Source organism: Chelonoidis abingdonii, chromosome 2 (assembly GCF_003597395.2).
Source record: "Chelonoidis abingdonii isolate Lonesome George chromosome 2, CheloAbing_2.0, whole genome shotgun sequence".
In the NCBI taxonomy this organism is placed as follows: Eukaryota; Metazoa; Chordata; order Testudines; family Testudinidae; genus Chelonoidis; species Chelonoidis abingdonii.
This window is the reverse complement of record NC_133770.1, coordinates 243,319,243-243,343,923: the sequence shown is the minus strand read 5'-3', so window position 1 is coordinate 243,343,923 and position 24,681 is coordinate 243,319,243. Positions and strand designations below refer to the sequence as shown.

Sequence of the window (24,681 nt, the reverse complement as noted above, 5' to 3'; positions counted from 1 at the left end):
CTTTGTCAAAGTGGTAATATAGATTGCACATTCAAACTCCTATACGGCAGGAAAGGGTTTAAAAGAACAGATAAAAAAAATGCTGAGAAGAGCTTCTTGAATTGAGAAAGGCCAAACTGAAAATCAGAATGAATTTCTCTGTTATTGTGGAGAGAAACCTATTCAGAAAGTATTCAATGTCCAGAATTTTCATAGATTATTACATTGTTTTTCCTTGGTCTACTATTATGCTGATTAGTAACAATATTAATATTCTTATGGTTGTCATTTTTAGTCCTCTATATATTGTACAGCTGAGAGATGCAAGTGTATATTACAGCAAGCAACTTAAGAAAAAACACAAAAAAACCTTTACCATTACATATATCACAGACTTTTCTTCTGAGATCATGTGTATCTAAACAAGGAAGAGTTCCTTTAATTTCAAAAATTCAACTAGCTGTGTGACTTTGGCATAAAGTCATGCCTAGTTATATTTCAATGGTTTTTCTTGAGACATTAGGAAGGAAATGATTTAAATTTATAATGGGCAAACTTCAAAAGATTTGGAGGCCCCATTGACAGGGCTACCCAGAAGTCTGGGTAGCTATTGGAAAATCATCTCAATTATCCAAACCTATCAAGTCTGCAAAACTGCATCTTCTGACATCAGCCCGGAACTCTGGGAATTGTGCTCAATTGGCTGGTCCAGAGAGTTTACTCTGGAGAAGGAAGGTATATAATAGGGTGGCAGGTTGTAGGACCCTGCATAGAAATGCAATGCTCCTCTGAATTATTCCTCATGCCACGTGCTAGAACCCTATATAAAGATGCAGAGTAATTACTGATGAGTCATAGTGGCAGGTACATCTTAACTTCAAACAGAATATTAGAAGCAATGGATTGCCTCTTGTTGAAGGGTAGAGGAAAGTAAGGTCTGGGACACAGGAGGTCCTGCAAGAAAAAACACTAGGAACAGCCATAGTAGAGGAGCAAATAGAGGTTGAAGTTCATGTTTTGCAATTGCTATTTGAGTTATGTGCAAAGTCAACCCCCAGGAAAGGTTTGGATTTTATACAGTATATGTATACTCTGTTTGAGCAGGGCTGAAACGCCACATGATTGCAGTGAAACAAATGGTCCCTTTCTATCAGCTTTGGTTTAGAAAAAAATAAATTAACAACAACTTTGAAGTGGTGGACAATGCCATTTTCTATGGACAACTTTATATGTACCTACAAGTGAGCTGGTTTGCGATTTGACTGAAGCATATAATGTTATATTTTTTTGAGTCATTAAGAAAGTTTTTGCACATATTAACACTGTGCAGTTGTCATTCTTCTTCAGAGCTATTCATTAACCAAAAGAAAAGAACCAATGTCATTAATCACTTGACATGGTAGATATAGGGTTATTGGAATAGAACATTAATCATGAGACAAATTATGGAACTTTTTTGACCTTGTGTCTTAAATAATTATTATTGATGCAAGTAATTTGTGTGACTGTTCTTTCTGAGAACACACACACACAAAAAGCTGCAATGCAGGGCAGCTTGCCAACGCTATACCTGTTGTGTGGATAAATAGAGCACTCTGGGGGCCATCAATCCAGCACCTTTCTAAAGCACTAAATTTTCTTTAAGAACTAAAAAGAAAACCCCTTTCTACATCTTACATTTGTAGATTTACTTTGCCATCACAGTAGGAAGATGAATGGGCCAAATATTGTTTGAAAAATAAAGACCCTTGCTCAGTAAAACCTCAGTGAAACAATCTGGGATTAAAATACAAATACATTTACCTTTGCGAAATGCGAATCTATTTGTCAGTTTATACGTGCATCTCTTGAAGATTGTAAGCCATACTTCACAAGCAAACAAATCTGAGAAATCCCCTCAAATCAACCATATCTACTCTGAATATATCTCTGACTCTGATTCTCAGTCCGTCCTGACTCTGACTCATTGGACTTTCTCAATGAAACTGTGCAGTCAACCACTTACACTAACACATCTCCCAGTAGGCCCATGTCCCCTTGCACACCAGTTTGAAGTGTAATTGTATTGACTTCAAGGGAGTTACTTCTGATCTGCATTAATGTGAGATCAGAATCAGGCCCCTGGCAGAACTGATATCATATTGGGGATAACAGCACAGGAAGTCAGACAGTAGATAGATACTTTTGGGTTTGTAGGAGAGTAGTGTTGTTCTCGTCACCCAAACATATGAACACATACTTCCTTACATATTTTCAGCAGAGCCTGTTTTTGTGGTATTCTGCTGTCTGACAGAAAAGTTTGTCTGAAAGCTTATTTTAGCTTGAGAGTTCCATCAAATTTCAAGCTCAAACAAGTTAAGAGAATTTTTGAAAAATACACAAATTTTACTTATCTGGCCAAGATCCTGAATTGGGTGGGACAGTCCTCATCTGAAACCTCACTGTGTGGAGATGATGTCCCAGCCAGTGTCCCCTGACTGTTGGCAGGTATGCTGTGTGCATATGCATAACAGCATAATAAAGTCATTGGTGAAGCAGCTGGCTTGGGTAACTGGGAGCTGGAGAAGAGCCTTTCAGCTATCCCGATATGCCAGGTAAAGTGCCAAGGGCAAAACAAGCAAGAGGAGTAGTAGCCAAAAATGTAGAAGAGGGGAGCGGAGAGCAGAAAGAGGGGGATAGAGGGCAGGGACAAAAAATAGTCTCTGCTGGAACGAGGAGCAGCAGCAGTGGAACTGAGGGAAAAGAGACAGTGGGTTCCAGTGGATCACAGAGGAAGAGGCAAGAGGACTGGGGGGAGCGGACAGAGGGGCAGCACATTCCCAGTGAAATGGGAAAGAAAGCAGCCGGTCCTGGTTTGGGGAAGGGCACTATGTCCCAGCTATAAAGGGAATGGAGAACAGAGGGAACAGTAGGTGGAGCAAGACAAGTCACCATGAGCAATTTGGCATGGTGATGTGCTCCCTGCACTGGCTCTCAACTGAACAGAGATCAGTTTCAAGTCTGTTCAAAATTCAAAGCCCTCCCCAGGATTGGCCCAGAAGTGCTGGAACAATTTTTATTGTGGGGATGCTGAAAGCCATTGAACCGTAAACCCTGGATTTGATGGAAGCCATGCATTAAGTCACTATTATTACTACAAGGCAAGGGGTGCTACCTTACCTCAGCTCTCCTAGTTCCCAAGCCCCTGGATTGGCCTAAACTACCCAATTCTCTTTCTGCAACTTCAGCTGCATCCCATCAGAACCATAAGTGTGAAAACTGGGCCTAGATGGCACTCAGTCCTGCAAGAAGTAAGAGTGGCCACTGGCCTCACCACTTTCAGAACTACACACAAAACTTATTACTCTGACATGGAGCTCCCTCAGTAAATTCTTTATACAAGCAATCCCTCGTACCCTATAAACTAAGCAAGTTGCTTCTCATTCAGCCTGGGCAGGAGGAAAGAGCTTGTTACTGCTAAGCACTTGGGACATGCTCAGGAGCTAAAGTGATGGGGGCTAAAGAGACTAACTAGATAGGACAGTTTCCCAGCATTAGTTGCACCAGAGAAAGCAGTAGTTATGCTTTCCTGGATGTTTAGAAGACCCTATCCCAGTCCCTGGTGGCTGCCTTTCTCAATGGCAGTAAGCTGCCTGACAACTTCATCCCCTAACACCACCTCTCAGTTGTGTCAAGGTAACTATGTCATGAGGCTAAGAGCTGTACAGATCAGTCCTTCGGGGAAGAGGTGGGGGATGGTAAAGCTGGAAAAGGAGTAGTGTATATTTTCAAGGGATGATTTTTAAGGAATCCAGGGCTCTGGGAGCTGCTGGAGGGATATACAGATATATATGTTCTGGTGAATTTTATATTATTCTCCTCTCTTCTGAGAAAAGTGGAAAATAGTCTAAAATTCATCAGAACACATTCTCAGTACTCTGGAGGACATTCTGATATTTATCTGAGGCACAGAATTAAATTTAATCCAAGGAATACATATTTAGAAACAACCTTTCTGAAACTTAATATCAAACTGTTGAACACAACTCTATAAAAACATTACATTAGACACCCAGAACCAGTCTCTACTCTCAGTTATACCAGGGACTTCGGTGTTGTGGCTCTGGGTGTAATCGAATGTAGCATTTAGTTCCTAGTAGCTAATTTGTTTGTAAGATGAAACGAGAAGCTTATGGTTGGCTGATGAAAATGTAAAGCCAGAGTAATATGTTGTAATGAACAGTAAACAAATAAAGGCTTGCTCTTCAGAAGTTCTGTGCATTCATAATTCCAGCTAGCTCAATGGGAGCAGCAGGTGCTCAACACCTCTGAAAAACGGGACCATTAACATATTATCTCAACCTCTCATGAAATGGGAAAAACATAAATGTCCATTTCTATAGTTAATATGGTCCAGCTCCACAGCTGGTGTCAATCCGCACAGCTCCTTGGAAGTCAATAAAGCTATGGTGATTTACATAATCTGAGCATTTGGCCTCATTTAAAGAATTAAACTGAAAAGCAAAAAGTTTATGTTTAAGATGACAGGGTCTACCATCAGAGCTCTGGTTTTCTGTGTAATGCCTTTCCATCTCCATTTAACAAGCTTTGAAAATAATTAGAATGATTAAATAAATGAAAACTTTTGCTTTTCCTTTTTACATAGCTCATCAAATAGCTCTTCTTTGTTCCAATAAGTACCTAGGTCTTTCAATGTCTTACAAAGAACGTATTACTATTAGAGTTATCTTTAATGGTCTGACAGCTATGTCCCTTCCTTTTGCTTACAGAAACATTATTTGGAATTTGGTTTTATGCTATTCAGTTATTTGCCTACTGATAGCTCTCTGGATATGGGCACTGTCCATTCACTGCACTCATTCCTCTCACAGTGGCAGCTTTGGGCAAAGAGAACTGTGTGTGTGGCTGCATTTAATATAAACCCCACTTTCACATGCAAGTCTGTGTAAACTCAAGTTAACTAGCCACAGAGATGTCAACTCAGGAGATGAAAATGTGTGGTAGCATATTAGCACTCACTCCAGAAGCAGCATTTTGTCTGACACACTTGCTGTATAGCAACCGACAAAAGACATTCGCCTATGCCATTCAAAGCGTACTGAATGTATCTGCCATGTACCATAAGGTTTGTAAGTTAAAAGTACAGGTGAAGAATGTTGAAAGATACTATACTGAGTATAAAAAGAAAACGGGTAGACAAGCACAGCCTGTACAATCCTTGTGAGTTAAAAGCAGGCATTAGTTAGATGGATTCAGATTTCTTTTCCTCCAGACCTGCTATGTGCACAGTTGGGGAATAAATTTATCTGCCAGCCTGCTCAGTTACTTTTTTAACCTCACACAGAAGCAATGTACAATCCATTTCCCCTTGAAGTCAATGGGTGAAATCCTGACTCCACTGAAAAAATTCCCATTGACCAGTGGGACCAGGATTTTACCTGTAGGAATCTAAATTAATGGGAATCTTTCCAAGGACTTCAAAGATCAGGCCCTTAGATGCCAAGGGACAGAGGCCTTCCTAAACCTGAAACAGAGAGGCTTTGGTTGCTCACTTGCAGTGTGGACTATACTCTGTAAACAATCTATTAACTATACACTACTGGGGTAATGATACTAATTCAGACAACCAGATACTAATTCAAGGTAATCTCATTGTTCGGGGAACACATTCCTTGATGAAGTGCGCCGTGAAACTTCACGCTCCTCCTTCAAAACCGTTCTGAAGCCTCACCTTTTACTGGTGAGCCCCACTCTGCACCATAACCACAAACCCTAGCATATTAACCTTATTTTTGTGCTAAACACGTGGTTTTTTGTTTTGTGAAATGAATAACCAGATAGAGGTATATGCCATGTTTTCACACTGTTTTAACTCTTCTCCTCCCACATTTTCCCTCCTCTCTTTGCTTATTGTTATCCTTTGATGTGCTTTGTCTACTTACAACTGTAGTCTCCTCAGGTCAGGGGCTTGTGATTTGAGTCATGTAAAACACCATATACACCTACAGTGCTGTACAAATGACAAAAAAAAAATCTCCTGAACCCTAGCCATTGCACAGGAGAAGTATCACAAGCTGCCTTAAATCATAATCTATCCCAAGGCATTCATTATTACTAATAGCCAGTCATCTGGGCATGACCTAGATAAGCTTTGTGGAAGGACACATTTTATACATCTAGAAATAAATACATAAATAAGCCTATTTTCAGTTTCTGTGTAACTGAAAAATAATCTATACAGTGAACTGCTTTGTCTATCCACTTTAAAGGCTCCAATTATCAAACTCGTTTTTATTGACAGTCATATCTGTGTTTATTTTAATGGACTAGGATCTAATGTACGACATTCGATTAAGTGACAATGTTATAAAGCCTGAAATGGTTCAGTTCTAAAATGCTCTTGAAGAAACATCAGATGGTTTGTCAACCTGTGCAAGGAAAGAATGAGTAAGTGCTAAGAGTAGCTTCACATCCTTGCTATATATAGAAATCCTATTACAATTACCCTTAACTGTCCTTTGCCTTCCTACAGTATTTTCCTCTCTGTGTTCTCCATATCTCCATTGGTAAATAATGTTCCAGAACTTGTCTGTGTACAGAGAAGACATAAAAATCACCACCCTGACCTTAGTTTGTAGCTCCTTTCCAAGCAATCATACATTATCTACATTCATTATCTCCTGTTATATATTTAAATGTGTGGTAGGGGTTCTTTATACTACACCTATTTTTATTTTTGTGTCAACTGGACTATTGCATTGAGCCATTAACACAACTCATATGTGGAATAGAAAATCTTTAGAAAAGGGTCAGGCTCCATTTAAGCTGCCAGAAAGCAAATTTCTGAAGAATTCATGGCTTGCAAAAGGTATAAAAGTTGTTTTTAAGTGACAGACTTATTGCATATTCCATAGATGGTTAATCATTATAATAACCATCAATGTATTTAATCACATTTTTAACAGTTCTTTAAAATTCTTCATTGATGCCAAAATTCTTTTTTCCTGACTGCGAGTGGAGAGCACGGCTCTTTTTTCCAGAAGATTAATGGTCATTTAACTATTCATACTTTTGTAAGGCTCACTATAGCAATATTCTCTAATCATCCACGACACTGCCAGTCTTTCCATGTTCAAAGCACATAATTTTGTGGAAACAGGACCAGAGATTAATTGAGTCAATTACCAGCTAGATTTGCAGACACTTCAGAGCACCAAAATTCCTCACTTACTGTATCTATTTATGTGCAAAATGGCATCTAATTCATCACACTCCTAGAACTGGCAGGCTTCCAACAAGTTCTTATGCTATCCTAAAGGCCAAATGGAAAGTCATGTGACCTTTCCAATGAAAATACATTTTTGTTCAATATATTCTTCCGATATAGCCATTATTGCTCTCAGTAAAATTAGTGGTTAATCAGCCCATTGTTTAATTTTAGAGTTGACAATGGGACAGCTTTTGCATTGACTGGAATCCAATGCAGTCCCATTGGTTTCTGTGGAGTTCCAGATGATGTAAATGAGGGCAGAATTTGATTCCATGACTTTTACAAAGGCATATGTGCCAAAAAGAGAATGAACGGGCCAAATTAATTGCAGAGATTAACTTAGTCCAGTTTGTTTGTGGTAGGTCTTTGGCTTGGCAATTATCATTTTTTTTGCTAGGACTGTATTTCCAAAAATCTGTGCTGTTCAGTTGCAGAGTCTATTCTAAAAGATAGTCTAGAGGACAAGTGGTCAAAACTCTAGACTTTGGGCATTTGCACTATTTTCTGAGTGCATGTAGGAAACACTGATCACATACCAATTAACCATAAATGATAATGAGCAAAAACTGGCCATTTAAGTGGTTGCAAGCTCAACACAGTGTGCACACAAAGGGAGCTGGGTTGAGGCTCCCTTTTGGTCCACTATCTAAAATGGAGAAGCTTTATTATGGTAATTGCATACAAAGGTTTACTCTGATCCTTCAAGCATCTTTTTTTAAATAGCCCTAAAATAGACAAGCCCAAAATCTCTCTAAGCTATGTAATAATTAATACAAAAAGAAACCTATCAAGGATAGAAAATGTTCAAACATCTGTTTACTAAGGAAGGAGAAAACCAAATGCAGGACTCGATTCAAAGCACATGATAGTCAATGAGAATCTTTCTATTGGTTTTAATGAGTTTTGGATTAGACCCTTAGTGTCCAACTATTCTGTCTAGAAGCTTTTTGCAATTCAGCTGGCTGGAGCCCAAATGAATTTCAGTGTTTTAATCTGTTAGTTTAATATGGGTCCTTAGTAGTCTGATTATCCACCTCCTCAGTCTCCCTTTGGCAGGTATTACTGTGCACCAGAGTGGAGAAAGAACAGAACTAATGGTTTGAAAAAAGGAAAATACAAATAAAGATTATGCAAGGTACTTCACCTCCAAAATGCAATTCGAGTCTCTGGGCTGGCTACACACAAGTTAATCACTCTTGAATATTATTCAGTGAAGGTGGTAGGAAATGCGCTATTGTAAGAAAGCACAGCTTACATTTGCTTAGTGGTATAACAGATTCTCAGCTACTTTGCATAATCAGATTTGCTGCTTTAGCTAAATCATGGCATCATGTTAGCTTTAATAATATGTGAAACCTTGTTTTTAGCCCTAGGAGTTTTCTGGCCCCATAATTAGTTATTCCATTCAGTATGAGCTATTGTCCATCAGGAAGGCTTCTTATTTGCTAGAAAATGTTACAGATGACTTAGCACTTTTAGTTCAGAACTGAGGTATGAAAGCATGGACTGTCCCCCTTTCCTTGAGAGAGGCACTGGCACCATCCTCTCTTCTTTATCTCCAGTGTTGTTGTCCCTGTTTCCTTCACCTCATTCTTCATTACAACATAGGAAGCACATTTGCCATCCTCCTGACCCTGCCAGCAGGTAGGGGATCTTGGGGGACAACTACTGCACTGGTGGGGTGCAAAATAAACTTTATTAAGAAAATGCAAAAACAGGGAAAATTCAATATTGAGGGGTATGGGTTTTGTTAAGGTAGACAATTGGGGAGGGGTTTCTTTTAGTAAATAGTATAGGGGGTTTCAATAGTGGGGTACTACACAGTGGGGTACAATACAGTTGGTAACCAATTAACACTGAAGTATAAATGTAACAGGTAGCTAACAATTTCTATGTAAAGGGTGTGTCACAGCAGCATATAGCCAACTAACAGTTATGGGTAAAATGTGTCACAGTAGTGTAAATGTAAAATGTGAGGTGTGTTAGAGAGAAAAAAAAGGGTAATCAATGGAGTTTTATGCTAGACTTCAGTAATACAATTGAGGTTTGGGGGCAGCGGGAAGACAGACTTAACCACAATTATACAGAACACAGCAAAATCTTATCTATGATCTAACTTAACCAAGACTACACAAATTAGCAAGTAACAGAACACAATGCAACAATTTTTTAAACCTAACTTACAGAGCACAATACAAACAATTCTCTAAACCTAACTTAACCACAGCTATGCAAAATGAAATTACAACTTATCTAGACTAAGAACCTGATTCTAATAGGTGCACCTTACACTATGCCGATTCTTTGATCGGGAGGGGGAGCAGTTCCAGAGGGCAGAGTGGTGTGTGCCCAGGGTACAGCCCCGGGAGGGGGCGGGTTTAAACTAGTGGTGGCTGCAGCAGTGGGGCGGCTGCAAGCTGGCAGCCCAGGATACAGTCCAGGAAGGCACAGCCCAGCAGCGGCACAGGCTTATTTTTTAGCAGCAAAGGCGCTGCGGAGCAAGAAACAGATTATAGATACAGACCAAGGAGTTAGCTTGGGTCTGTCTGCTTGGGAAACAAGGCCAGCAGCTAGGACAGGGGGAGCCTGCAAGAGAGAGCTCTTACCAATCCCCAGGACAGCAGCAAACACAGAAACAGGAACAGCAGTAGCATCGGAGGATGGAGAGAGGACTCGATTCGCTTTCAGTAATCAGGAGATCTCCAGGCACAAATTCGTTGTTCGTGGGAGGGGAGTTTAAAAATGGGGGTACGCTCAAAAACAAACGAGAGCAGAGAGAGGGCCCCCCAAAGACCCCTAGCTGATCAGACCAGGTGGCAAAGCAAGGACCTTCTCCAAGGTCTGATCAGAAAATGTCTGGTTTTAAAGGCAAACTTAGGCAGTTTCCCACCAGTACTTTTGATTGGCTCCTCTTGATACAGGGGAGGAGAGGAGGCAGGGAAAACCTGCAGGTGAGCATAGACATGCCTGGGCATGTTCTGAGCCACAGGTATGACTCATATGCTTAATTAGTTGGCCACTTCAGGTCTTGCATTTCTGGGCAGCGCCCCCCACACCGAGCCCGGGTCTGAACAAAGGAGTCAAACAAAGAAGCAAGAAGCCCCCTCCCTAGGCAGGGCAGTGGCTCCAGTTAGTCTGTACAAGCCATCCCTATGAATAGGGCTGTGACTTTAGTTAGCACAATGGCCGGGAGGGGACACCCAGGACAAACAGAAAGGAGAAGGGAAAGAGGAATGCTAGCAGGGGGACAGCTGTAACAGACACCTCCAAATGTAATGGCAGTGCTGTTGTATGGGGGGCACCATGGAGGAGATGGAAGATACTCTGAGTTGCCTAACCAAACCTTTGCTGTACCAGACCAATTTGGGGTTATTCAGTTATCCAGAGTTGCACCAACTCTGCGGTTTTACACAGCAGTGAGTTGAGTAGTCACCTACCAAACATGAGTGCAGGCCCATAAATAGAATACATTTAAAAATCCTAGTTCGCAAAAGGAGAGCTCTTTCAAAATATGTATGAAGTAACTGAAGTATTGATATTGTTTGAAGTACATCAGAGCAATTTTCTCCAGTAATAAGTCACATCTTGAAGGAGGCAATCATCCTACTGTGTGTAAACACATGGGACCATGACAGATTTATCAATACACAAACAGGATTAAAAGTTAGCTTCTTTAGCAAAGGCTTGCTAATAATGTACATAAGATTAAGGGTTCTGAAGAGTGAGATAATTAACTTCTGTTTTGAGGATAACAATAGACACAGTCTAGGTGTCTCATAACATCACTAAACCTACCCTCCCAGTTCAGCAGTCCCTTCAAACTATTAACACGATCTGCTGTTGTTTCAAACTTCACAAGTCTCAGCAGTTTATTGCGGCACTTGAAACTTCTGGGTCCTTTTAGATCTTTCACTGTTATGTCTCATCCTTAAAAAGGCTCCAATTCAGTAACATTAGACATGTGCTTGAACCTCATTGAAGTCAGCTGGATGAAAGCATTTGTCTAAAGTTAAGCACATGCTTATATGCTTTGCCTGGTAGGGATAGACTACTGAATTGGGGCGTACAGAACTCCACTGTGAATGCAACAAACCACCAGTACAGCACATTCATAAAGCCAGATGGATTTGTTCCTTCCATGTAGAGCTGCATGAAACAATAACATTTTAATTCTTGCCGTTTCAGCCTCTTATCCATATTAGAAAACAGTGGCTTAACCAATTTCTGGGTAACGGAGGCTCATAACATATAGTCTAAATTAAGAACTTTATGGCAGATGTTCAGCTGTATCTTAATGTGTATGTAGCTTTCTTTGGTTCACTTTTTATTTAATGTTAACCAAACAAATGAAATGAACAAAATCTAGACATCTTCAATACATGTTTAGCTTTTTTTTAAAGCAATGTTTCACTTACATAATCGATGCACAAAAGCGTATTGGTTTTGTTTTAGTAAATTTTATTATTATTACATTTCATTTTAAATCCATATGATTACCAGACTATGCATGGAATAAGACTGGAACAATGGAAGGTCACACAGACTTTCACCTCTAAAGGGCTCGTCAATAGGAACAGGTGATGATGGGAAGCTAGGTTGTAAATCTACCTTGTTCTTGCCTGCCCCCTGCCGTGCGGACCCTGCTGCTGCACACAAGAAATTGCCTACTGTGCTTTGATCTACTCCCATTTCAAAGCGGGAGGGTGGGGGGTGGGTCGAAATAAGTGCACTAGGGAACTTTTAGTGTGCAGCCAGCAGGGGCCATGCAGACAGTTAATGTGTGGCAGGTTACTATGGGATAGATTTACATCCCAGCATGCTATGCAGTAACTGTTCACACAGGCAAGCCCTTAGTCACTGTTTCAAATCCAGGCCAACATAGAGTCAAAAAGACAGCTGCAGTTCTTGGCAGACAAATGTCTACAACACAAAAACTAATCATGATTTTCACTAACTGGCCTCTTTGTTGGCATTCTCAACAGGGGATGAATAAGCATGGAGAATGAGCTACCTTTCATCACTAGAGACAATACCACAAGAGCAAGGTTGAAGCACATATATGGGACAAAAAAGAGAGTATAGCAATGCAGGAGTTACCCCTGTAGTGCCTCCTGCTGGTCATATCGGGAATTAGCTCTCCAGCCATCAGAGCACCCTCTGCAGGCCAGTGATCCACCTTACAACTGGCCCCATGTCCCTCCCAGGACCCCAGTGCCCCTTTCTCTGGGGTGATGCCCCTCTGGTAGTAACCCCCAATATCAGGGTCTCCCCTCCCAGGGGAACCCCCACCCTCTATCCCCACCTCACCTCAGTCTTGGCAACTGCCAGTCACCACTTAGCCCCATTCACTGGGGCAGACTGCAGTGTATCAGCCACTCATCACAGGCAAGTGGGGTCTGGACCTGCTGCCTCTGCCTTGCCTACCTGTGGGCTGCCAGATGCAACCCAAGTGCCCCGTTGGCCTTACCCTAGGCCTGCAGCCTGAGGCTTTCCTAGGCTGGAGCTCCCCGGCTCCCTTGGCCTTTCCTCCGCCCTGCTCCACTCTAGGCACTTGGTTAAGCTCCCTGTAGCCAGGCCCTTCTCTCTCTCTGAACACAAGGCTCAAGCCTGGCTCAAGCCTTTATAGGGCCAGCTAGGCCCTGATTGGGGCATGGCCCCAGCTGAACCTGCTTCCCACTCGCCTGGGCTGTTCTTCCAGCCCTCCAGCCCTCTCCCAGGGCTGGTTTTAACCCTGTCAAGGCTGGTGTGGGTAGCCACCCTTCTACAGAGAGGTTAAAATTTAATTTCATGTATGTAATGTTAGAATCATACCACAAGGTTGTAGGGCTAATATATTTAGTATGTAGAATTTAAAATTTGCCATATCTGTGAAACTGAGTGGGGTTAGGCTAGGTCAATATTTGGCTGGCAGACCTCCATGGAGACCACCTATGTGCCACAATACTGAGCCAATGACTCAGCATGGAGATATGTGTGTTGAAGGTCTTTCACATAAGAGAGAAAACGGAGGTTCTGAAAAGTTGTGATAAGTAAAGATCCAGTGACAGTTTTTGCAAAAATTAGTGTGTTAATCTTAGTGTTTTAGTCAAATTCCAGCATGGATATTTATATTATATACTAAAATAAGATCTACAAAATTCATCTGGATATGATAGTTGTCTTTAGTTCCTGTCCTAACCTGTTGAGTAGTAGTGTTGTTAATTGGTAGAGACCTCTCATTTTCCACTTTTCAGTAGCAGGAAACCCAATCTCTACACAGTGGCAGATTAACGCCTGTAACCCTGGGTCCTGGCCAATTTGAGAGCCCCCAACTCTGGCCGCAGGCCCCAGACTACTGCCATGGAGCTTCAGGCTCAGGCCCTCACCGTAGGGATTCGGGCTCTGTCCCCCTGCCATGTAGTGGTGTGCTCTGGCCCCGGGCTCATCTCCATCGTCCCTGGTACTTGCTGGCTCCTCCGGCCCTATGCTTCATCTGCACAGTGGGGGGTTCTGTCTCCTGCCTGGAGGGCCCTGGGCTCCAGCCCCGGCCCCATCATCCCTCCCCTATCACCTCTGCCCCTGCTGCCTTTTCTGGTCCTGGGTTTTGGCCGCGTGGCAGTGGGCTGTGTCCCCCAGCTGCAGAGCTTTGGGCTTGGGCTTCGGGCTTGGGCCCTGGGATCTGGCCATGGGATTTTGGGCTCTTGGGCTCCAGCTGCTGGCTATGCAGCAGCAGGTGCCGGCCCTGGGCACACTCCCTTATAGCCCCTGGCCCTTGCTGCTGCTCCCCGCCCCCTATCTAGATGGCCCATCACCACTGGCCCCCATTGCCTCCCTACCCACCTCCCCATCCAGGGCTTAATATTCTTTGTGCCCAGGCCCCAATTAATCTTAATCTGCTTCTGTCTCTACAGTATATGTAATTTGTATAAGCACAATATATCAATTTGTCAAGTTTGTATAAAGAGTTATGGGTCTCTTCAGAATGAAAAGCTGCTTTGTACATTTAATTTATTCTTAATAATAATAAAAATGCCACTCTTCCCTTTTCACAGCATTTCCACTATCCCTTTGCCTGCTCTGACTGTGGATCTCTTTAGTATAAGGGCTCCCTTGACTTTCAGGAAGTAACAGGACAGCCTGAGATATATGAACAAGATTTGGCTTTAATGGGTGGCTTGAAACACTGTGAGCATATAGCAGTGGTAAGAAATACTATCTGTGTTCTCCTCAAAACAGATTAATCTGGTTGATACTACCAATACCATTCAACAGCTTCCTTTGCAACCCTCCCCCCAAACACTATCACCAACATGAAACCTTCAGAGAATAAAATTTATTGTTGGGAGCCTTACTGGTGTTAGCACGTCTTCCTGTTGTTCTTCCCCTCTAGGTGGCTAATTCTATTATACGTTCCCTTTTCTCCTGGTTTATCTTTTTTCTCCACCTAAGATTTTCATGCTTTCTTCCTTCCTAAGTTCCTCTCGGCAAAATAAAAATGTGAAGAAGTTATCCCAAACATTTGTTGTGAAACAAAAAGTACCGGGAGATGTTCTGCAACAGTAAGAGATAAAATTATGTTCTTCAAGCTAATGCAGGAAAGCACTTTAAGCATGTGCTTGAGTACATCCCTATTTAGGAAACCATTTACAGACATGCTTATCTTGAAGCATATGCTTAAGCCCCCTTTCTGAGTAGCGATGCTTTCCTGAATCAGAATATCCTGTTCTCAGTGAGGCTGTCATTGGTTTCAACATCTGTAATGATGATGCTGGAAAACATTATGCTGTTTCTACCTTCTCCTTCAATATTGTATATCAAGGCAAAGTCTCAAGTAGCAAAATAAATACCCATGTGCAGATTTGACATGTGTGCTTTCATTCAGATGTGTTAGCTTTCGTTTAGTCTAACGGCAGTTACCTCCTCTGTGATATGAGTGGTATAAAGAAGAAATGCAAATTGCCTGTGATGGCTCCTCACAGAAAGTCCTTCTGTTTACTAATTGGTAAAATTATTCTGGTGGTTTGTGACATCTGATTTTAAATTTAGCCAACTAATTAATAACCCAAGGATTTCAAATTCACCCATCTTAAAATGTACAATAATAAACCTACAGTTTTATAAATAGGTAGGGCTAATTAGCATATTCTGGCATAGACAGACATTCTCTGAAGACAGTGACATATTTAGATACAAATGATCACACTGTAATAAAACAGCAAGAATGGTGATGGGCTTATTTCTTGAGTACTAATTATGTGAGCTCCAAAAAGGTGTGAGTTATGTCCTCTGAAAAGACAATTACTATAGTGAGAGGGCTTCACTTTCTGCGTTACAAATGACTTAGTCCCCAGAGCAGAAACTGAACGGAAGTAAATGCAACAATGCTCTTCCACAGGGATAAGCATGTGGTCTAGAACTGTTAATCTCCTAAATTGCGGGAAAGCTCATTGTACCCTTCTGAAAATAAGCTTTAACAAATGTTTCAGATTTTAGGAGTTAAAAAAAAAAATCACCTATTAGTGCAGTTTTCCCATGTAATTATTTATAATGTTAGTCATTCAATCCCCTTCAATTTTCTAGAACACCTGCTGTCCATTTTCCACCTCAAAAGAGATATTAACTCATCATCTTTAAAGCCCTTTTATAAAAAACGAATACGTTGTTCTTCTCTAAAGATGAAGTCAATGTGATAAAACCACAGAGTGCTGGACTCAGATAGTAGTTCTTAATAAAACAGAGTGTAATGCAGCATTAAGAAGTGATCTAATGCAGATTGCTTTATTACAGCCTAATGCCTGCAAGTAGAGGAAATGATTACAGAAAGCTTGAAGGCTCCCAAAAAACTGAGATGGAATTAGATCAAAAGATAAAATTTTTTCTACACATAGTGAGTCTGTACAAAGGGAAATTTGGCAGATCTTTTCCAATCTCTCTTTTTGGAATTAGATTGTTAAGGATTGGCAAGTTGGTAACACAGCCACTCTGTCTGTTGTTTCTAAAATGAAGCTGATCCAGGCAGACAGAAGTTCTTATGAGAGGTATTGGTAAACTAAAGTCTAGAGAGGCTTAAACATCAACTGTTTGGCCCTAGCTTGCTTCACTCTCGATTACAGGCATAATAATACATTTCATTTATAAAGCCTCCCTCCCTCCCCCAACTCACGCGTCTTATGAGGGTGCTTGAGGGACTGAAAACACCATTATAGAAATAGCTTGGATATCTTGGTACCAAGGAGTAAAGAATAGCCAAAGAGCCTCTGAAGGGTCAGATCACTTATACCTCACTAATGTGTCTGAATTCTTTATAGAGATGACGGGGCAGGAAGCAGAATGGCACAGAGAGAGACATTAGCTAATGGTCTGAGCGTAGCATGACAATCAAGTTATATCTATCTAGGTTCTTTCAGAGCACCTGTCACCAAAGTATCTAAGTACTCTCAGATACTCATCCCAGCCCTGTCACTAACTCTCTCTGTGGTCTAAGTAAGTCACTTTCTCTCTTTCAGTTTCCTCACCTGTAAAACAGGGAATAAATCAGTTTCTTATCTACCTCACAGAGATGCTGAGAGGATTAACTGAACACTATTTGTAAACCACTTAGAACATGGAGAGCACAATGGGTCCAGTCTGCCACCCTGACCCACAGTGAGGTACTACCTTGCTCTGCAAGCAGTCCCATTGGTATCCACTGCAGAGTGTGAATAAGGGTGGCAGAACCAAGACCTATGTAAGGGCTATGCATTATTATCATTTGCCGAGATGCTAGAGTTCCACATGGGAGATTAATATTTAACACCAAGGTTAATGAAGCAGTGGGGAGAAACTGGCAATCTGAATACAGGGTTAATGACAGAATGATAATGAAGTACACAATGAGTTAGAAGTAATGCATCTGTGGGGTTAGTGGAGGGAGGAACTGAACAGTGGGGTTGAATGTCCAGTTTTGTAGTGTTAGAACCCAGTGGGGATCATTACACCACAGGATAGTTTCTATCCATAGAAGGCCATTGTCCTCAGAGAGGTCTCTCTCATGGAGTGTTTTAAAACAAACAAAATGGCTCCTACCTGGGTTTCTTTCTCCCAGGTGTACTAAATGGGGATCTATTTTCCTCCTAGAGACGCAGCAGTACTACAGAGTGAATGGTGGGAGAGAGGAAAGTTCTCCCTAGCTTTGGGAGAGATTGCTATTGCCTCCAATTCCCTTCAGTCTCCCATCCTATGAGGGAAGGAGATGGTTATACTCTCTCTCCCTTACAAACGTGTCTCAGTGAAGAAGCTAGCAAATTCCGGGATTCTTCCTGACCGGCTGAACCAGAGAGAGGGAAGCCATGCCTCAAAGCCGTACTTCAAAGCTCCAGTCCTAGGCTCCAAACAGACTTATCAGCCCAGGTTTCTTCTCAAGCTGCAAAATCCAACTCCAGGAGTATTTCCTCTCTGTCAGTGGTCGTTTCCTTTGTCCCCTGGCTCTGTGTGTTTTATAGGGCCAGTATATCCCATTACATCATCGTCTGAGTATAGTGTTTGACAAATGCAATTTAACACAAATCAGTCTGGACAATGAACAGCCAGAGATATAAAAACATATTGACATTTAGCAGATATTATGACAAGAAAATGTGGTATGGAAGTTCATGTAAAAAAATTCCCTTAACAGTAATGTGCTGTTCCAGTGAAAGTGACAAGATGTTAAAGAACAGATTCCTGTGGCAACAGAAAGCCATTGCAGCACTAGTTACCCATAGAAAAAAAAAAAAAAGGGAAAAAAAAAAGGCCATAATTAGTTTTAAGGGGGTAAATTACAGTGCAACCAGAATGGTAACTTGCATTAAATATTGATGTTTCAGATGACAGATTGAGGAAGATGGTTTATATTCACTGAAAGAGATGCTTTTATAGTGATCTAATTTAAGTTCCTAGCAGTATAGAGAGGATTGACAGAACTGATCCAAACCTTTAAAAAAATCAAGGAACATGAAAATGTTAGGATACATAATTTATAAATTATAAAACTATGACTAAGATGGTAGCGTTATGCCTAGGGTAATAGGTATAAGATATTCTTTATTAGTCTTTAAGAAAAAGCAATACTGAAGAAAGAACCAGATTAATTTCAAACAAAAAGGATGGAGAGGTATGATGGACATATAATAGGATAAAAAAAATAGTGGGACTACACAACTTCTCTTGGAAGCCTATTCTAGAGCCTATTCTAACTACCCTGACAGAAAAGTTTTCCTAACATCTAATCTAAATCTCTATTGCTGCAGATTAAGCCCATTACATCAAGTCCTATCTTCAGTGCACATGAAGAACAGTTGATCACCATCTTAGTTATAACATCCCTTAACATATTTGAAGGCAATCAGGTCCTCACTCAGTCTTTTCTCAAGAGTAAATGTAACTCACACACCTTTTGGGTGTGGTGTTTTGTCCCATCTAGTGGCACCGAGACCACTTAAAGAGAGAGATAAAATGAGTCTGCTCTGCAGCTTCGGCTAACAGTCAGCTAGCTTTTAGCTCATGCTGTAGCATCTCATGCACTAAGCTACAGAGGTTCCTGGTTCAGTCCCACCCACTGTCAACTGGGGGCCTGTTGGTGTTACAAAAACATGCCCTGTTTCTTTAACCTTCTGTCACAGGTTGGGTTTTCTAAACCATATATCATTTTTTGGTGCTCTCCTCTAGACTCTCTTGAATTTATCCACATCTTTCTTAAAGTGTAGCACCCAACTGGACACAATACTCCAGCTGAGGCCTCACCAGTGCCAAGTAGAGTGGGACAGTTACCTTCTGTGTCTTAATACAACATTCCTGTTAGTATACCACCAGAATATTATCCTTTTTCATAAGTGCATTACATTGTTGACTCATTTTCAATTTATGATCCATTATAACCCTGAGATCCTTTTAAGCAGTATTACCACTTAGCCAATTATTCCCCATTTTGTAGTACTTTGCACTAATCTTCAGACAAATTTCATCTTGTTGATTTCAGAATAATTCTGTAATTTGTCAAGGTCATTTTGAATTCTATTCCTGTCCTCCAAAATGCTTCTAACCCCTCTCAGCTCAATGTCATCTACACGTTTTGTAAGCATACTCTCCACTCCAATAATGAAAATATTGGATAGTTCCAGACCCAGAACTGACTCCAATGGGATCCAACTAGATATGCCTTTCCAGTTTGATAGTAACCCCTTTATAACTACTATTTGAGAATGGTCTTTCAACTAGTTATGCACCAATCTTACAGTAATTTCATCTAGACCACTTTCTTCAAATTTGCTTATAGAAATGTCACGTGGGACTGAATCAGAAGACTTACTTAAATCAAGATATATTACATGTATATGCAAAAATATTTGATTTGCATGTGAAAACAGGCCTTTTGGGGGAGTCAACCAACCAAAAGATTTTGAAAATCTGGCCCTTGCATGATTAACAGAGCTGAAAGAAACTGCAGTAGACAGTAGAATGAAAAGCTAATCCAAACTCAGACAGTTCATTCCTTTCTAAAAAACAAAGGCAAAAATCTCTTTGGGTTTAGAAAACATTTGAATGTAAAGTCTTTGTCCTTGGTCAGAAGGACACTGTGATGATAATGGCAATGACGGTGGTCAGATTTTTGCCTCCAATTTCTCACTACAAGCCTTTGATATCTGAACAGTCTAATTATGCCCTCAGATGATTTCAGTAGAAGTCACCTGTGTGTCCAAGGGTAGAACTTGGTCCTAAAAACAAAAGAAAGATGTGCAAAGAGGGCTTATTCCCTTCTGCTTCCATTCCCCCCATGCTCCTAGGGTGACCATAGCAACTGTGAAAAAATGGGACAGGGGGTGGGAAGGTAATAGGTGCCTATATAAGAAAAAGTCCCCCAAAATGGGACAGTCCCTTTTAAAACGGGACATCTGGTCACCCTACCTGCCCCCCACTTACAAAGCAGGATCCTCCAATTAAGCTTATACGTGGGGAAAAAGTTGCCCCTTCTTATTATATTTTAAAACTTCAGATTTAACTTATAATTAGGTTAAACACTGAGATGCCCCAAGGTATCCATATTAAGATGGGGGAGCCTACAGGCAGCATGGTTATTTCATGACTTTCCCTAACATTCATGCTGAAGGAAGAAGCCTCATTCTCCACCATCTCTCCCTTTGGTGGCACCAGCTTTGTCTTTGCATTGTTAGAACTTGCATCATTGTTGCTTCTTTTCAAACATAAAAATTTGAATACATTTGCTTTTGCGCTGGTTAGGATTTTCCTTCTCATTTGCAGCATCTAACTGAACTGACTGCAGAGTGGGAGGAACAAGGGGAACTGCATGTGAGCCAAGTTCACAACTATGGATGGCAAAATACCCTTGACCCTATGTCTGACTTCTGTTTTGCAGTAACAGTTACCAAGAACATTTCCAGGCATGTTTCCCAGAGTTTGATTCCCCTCCCTTCCTCCCTCCCACCCACTCACCCGTTGGTTAAAAACTTTTATAAAAATGGCTCATGGTCATCTCTTAACGCATTATCCACCTTCCATGTGAAAGGGGAAGATGCTAGGCACGGTGAGCTATCCCATATTATTCCTGACATTTTATTATTACATCTCAGGCATACTGTTAGCCAGAGGGTAAACTCCTGCATACCAGCCCAGCAAAGCTCACAGGTCCAATGAGGGTCAGTCCACACAAAAGTTGAATGGGCCCAGCAGCTTCATGGTGAAGAATGAAGGAGCATATATCAACAAAAGAATAAAGAAAGAAACCACATAGTGCTGGACAGCAAATCAATTGGTTCCTCAAGCCGCTTCCCACTAAGCTGGTGCTGCTAGCAGTGACAGCCTCCTCCACAGGTGGCAGGAAGGGCCTCCATTCCACACCAACTAGAGGAGCCAATTCAGCCAGAATTCTTATCTCTTCCAAAATTACTCCCAGGGCTCTGGGAAGTGCATGCTGGAAAGGGGAGCCTTGACATCCCAAGAGTGCAATGTGTACATCCTCAGAGCTACTGGGGGAATTCTGGGTAAGTCACGCAGAATTCCTCCAGAGATTCAAGCTTCTGTATGGCCCTTACTCCCCTCCCACAATATGGCTAGCGGCTGAGTGCCACAAATCTGTCCCTAAGTTAGCATTCAGAAGGAGGTCACAACAGCAAAACAGTCACATTTGGAACATGATTTGTTAAGGGGAACCTCAGGTTAGCCTAAGGTTAGAGTGGTGGCGACATTTTAGAAAGCACTTCCACTCTTTTGTGCACACAATGCCCAATGTGCAAACATAAGTGGGGAATTTGTGTTCACACAAATCAACTTGTTCACATGCATTAAGGCCTAATTCTCCTCTGTGCCATACCAGTTTTACTCATGCACTGGAGTAACATGACAGAGAATTAAGCCCTGGGTGATTTGCACACAAAACCTGTATATATTGAAGGTTGCTGCACATTTTTTGTAAGTGCACCTTTAAAAATGTGGGCCTTTGCCACTTAAAGAACAGACATGATCTTGCCTCCAGTATATAATCTCGCAATATTACTGGTGCACCAGCAAACACACGTGCAGAAGCTATGGGCCTTCTGGAGTTCCTGAGCACATTCAGCTTCCATTCATCTCACTGGCTATTGAGGGTACTCATTACTTTACAGGAAGTGTTCAGCTCCTCATAGGACTGGGGTTTAGCACTCTGCGCCTGCATTTCTGAGGACCAGACAAACTGACACCCAAGGACTGCCCAAAACATATTTGGCAGCTTATAGGATCAGTGCCTAATATAGGAAGTGAGGAAAAGAGAGGAAAACAGACTGACCACCAAAGCTTTATAAGCAATGCGTGAACCTCTGAGGTTTAGATCAATCACGGGATTGAGAGCTTATGTAACCCTTTTTCAAACCATGGGGACCTGCAAAACTATGCAGGATATTGAGTGAGAATGAGCTGTCTTGCAAGAATCCTGGCCCTTCTTTCTTCCAGTTGAGATGGCAGTAATGCAAGAACATCCTTGCTCCCGGTGTTTTAGCATTCTGTCCCCACCTGCTGCTAGGAAGTACAGAAATACATGAGAATGAAAACATAATTTTCAAAAAGTTAAGTGAACTTTTGTTGAACCTAAAAATCATAACAAGGGTTGGGCTGGATTAGAGTCCAGTTGTGGACAAACATTCATCTCAGTTCCTGCTCTAATTTTCAGCTCCATGCTTTAAAAACATATCAGCAGAATTGAGAGGGAGGCAGTGATGTAAAGACTAAGCCACAAACGCCACTTTTAAGTGTTCTGGTTTCTTTCTCAAAAGCAACAGAGTGGCTGAGAGACAAGAAAACCAGTATTGGATGGGAAAGGCATGACTTAGGCCATATGATGGTCATGGCTGAATATAATTACCTATGAATATTAGATATTCAGCATATAAATACATCCTGTTGTACTTATGACCTGGTTCTTTGGATTCAATAATTCTGAGCCACATTCAGCAAACCAGGCCATATGGGACTGCTAAACTTATTTCAGAGGAGTATTCAGCCTACTTTTTCTCCCTCCACTGGGATTTTGTAGAGGAAAGAGGCCAGTGCTCCCTAGAAATGTCACTGGTAGGGGCTTCAGAGAACAGCTGCCGCAGTGAACTGTCTAACCCCATTGACCGTTTACTACTGCTCTCATCACCAGTGTAAAATGCCTGTGAAGTTCTCCTGTTACAGCAAAGTGTACACTTGTTCAGAATTCACTTTAGAATTGAGTTCAGAATTCATTTTAAAAGCAACTGAGGGTCAGAGCAAAGTGGTACTATATTAGAAACAGCACAGGTTACATGGATTAAAAGCTGGCTAACTAACAGATCTCAAAATGTAATTGTGAATGGGGAATCATTATCAATCTGGTGTGTTTTTAGTGGGGTCCTGAAGGGATAGGTTCTTGGCCCCATCCTATTTAACATGTTCATTACTAACCTGGAAGAAAATATAAAATCATCACTGATGAAGTTTGCAGATGACAGAAAAATTGAGGGAGTGGTCACTGATACAGAGTGATCTGGATCACTCGGTAAGCTGGGTGCGAACAATTTTAATATGCCTAAATGCAGAGGAGGAAGGATGGCCCAATGACTGGGGCACTGATCTGGGACATGGGAGACCGCGGTTCAATTCACAGACTTCCTGTGTGACCATAGACAATTCACTTGGTCTCTCTGAGCCTCAGAATGGGGATAATAATGCTTCCCTACCTCTCAGGGTGCCACTGAGGCAACGGATATCCTTGGGATAAAACTACCCATTGAAACATCATGAAAATGATACTCCTAGGACTGAGTGGGTCATGGGATATACAGAAAGCTAAATGCAAATGGATACATCTAGCAACAAAGAATGTAGGCCATGTGTACAGGATGGGGGACTATTCTGGGAAGCAGTGACTCTGAAAAAGATTTGGGGTCATGGTGGATAATCAGGTGAACACAAGCTCCCAGTATGACACTGTGGCCAAAATGGCTAATGCAATTCTTGAATGCAGCTGAAACTTGAGTAGGAGTAGAAAGATTATTTTAACTCTGTAAATGGCACTGGAGCAACTGCTGCTGGAAGACTGTGTCCAGTTCTGGTGGCCACAATTCAAGAAGGATGTTGATAAATTGGAGAGGGGTCAAAGAAGAACAACAAGAGTGATTAAAGGATTAGAAAAGGTGCCTTACAGTGATAAGCTAAATAGATTGAGCTCCTTGAGTCTAACAAAGAGAAGGTTAAGGAGTGACTGTGTTACAGTCTGTAAGTACCTACATAGGGAACAAATATTTGATCATGGGCTCTTCAGTCTAGCAGAGAAAGGTATAACATGAACCAATGGCTGGAAGCTGAAGCTGGACAAATTCACATTGGAAATAAGGCATATATTTTTAATTAACCATTGGAACAATTTGCCAAGGGAACCCCCTATAACATTTCGTGAACCCCCAGGGGTTCACAAACCCCAGTTTGGGAACCACTGCTCTACCTCTTTATGCAGCTGGTCGCAACCTGGCCCATAATATAAGAAAGATGTTTAAAAAAACCTCAACTGAATGCTTATTTTCAGGATTTGTTATCCCATTTGAAAGTAAATCCCTTGGACACAGGAAAGGTCAAATGGACCATGTGAGAGTGGGATGGAATCTTCTACCTCGTTGCTTCATGTTCACTAATACAGTAGAAACAAGGCAGGTGAGCTCTATATAAACTTGACAACGTGTCTCTCTCACCAACAGAAGTTGGTCCAATAAAATATATTACTTCATCCCCTTGTCTCTCTAGTGTCCTGAGACTGACACGCTATAACAACACTGCATATAACTAATATAACACTGGTCTACAATTTTTGAGAAGTCATCTGCTTCAGAGATAAAATGTGGTATTTATTATGTATTTTGATGTGCTGAATTCAAATATGACAATTAAAACAACTGATTGGCTACTGTTTCTAAGATATTTAAGTTTTT

The 24,681-nt window shown here is 41.3% G+C and overlaps 1 protein-coding gene and 1 long non-coding RNA gene across 2 annotated transcripts in view; one reads left to right on the top strand and one right to left on the bottom strand.

The window, feature by feature from the left end:
- The window catches only part of KCNB2 (potassium voltage-gated channel subfamily B member 2), a 277,227-nt gene that overhangs the window by 43,153 nt on the left and 209,393 nt on the right, over positions 1–24,681 (bottom strand). The gene's annotated exons all lie outside the window — the stretch shown is intronic.
- LOC116833157 (uncharacterized) overlaps positions 1–24,681 on the top strand; it is a 111,768-nt gene that overhangs the window by 60,565 nt on the left and 26,522 nt on the right. The window lies entirely within an intron of this gene.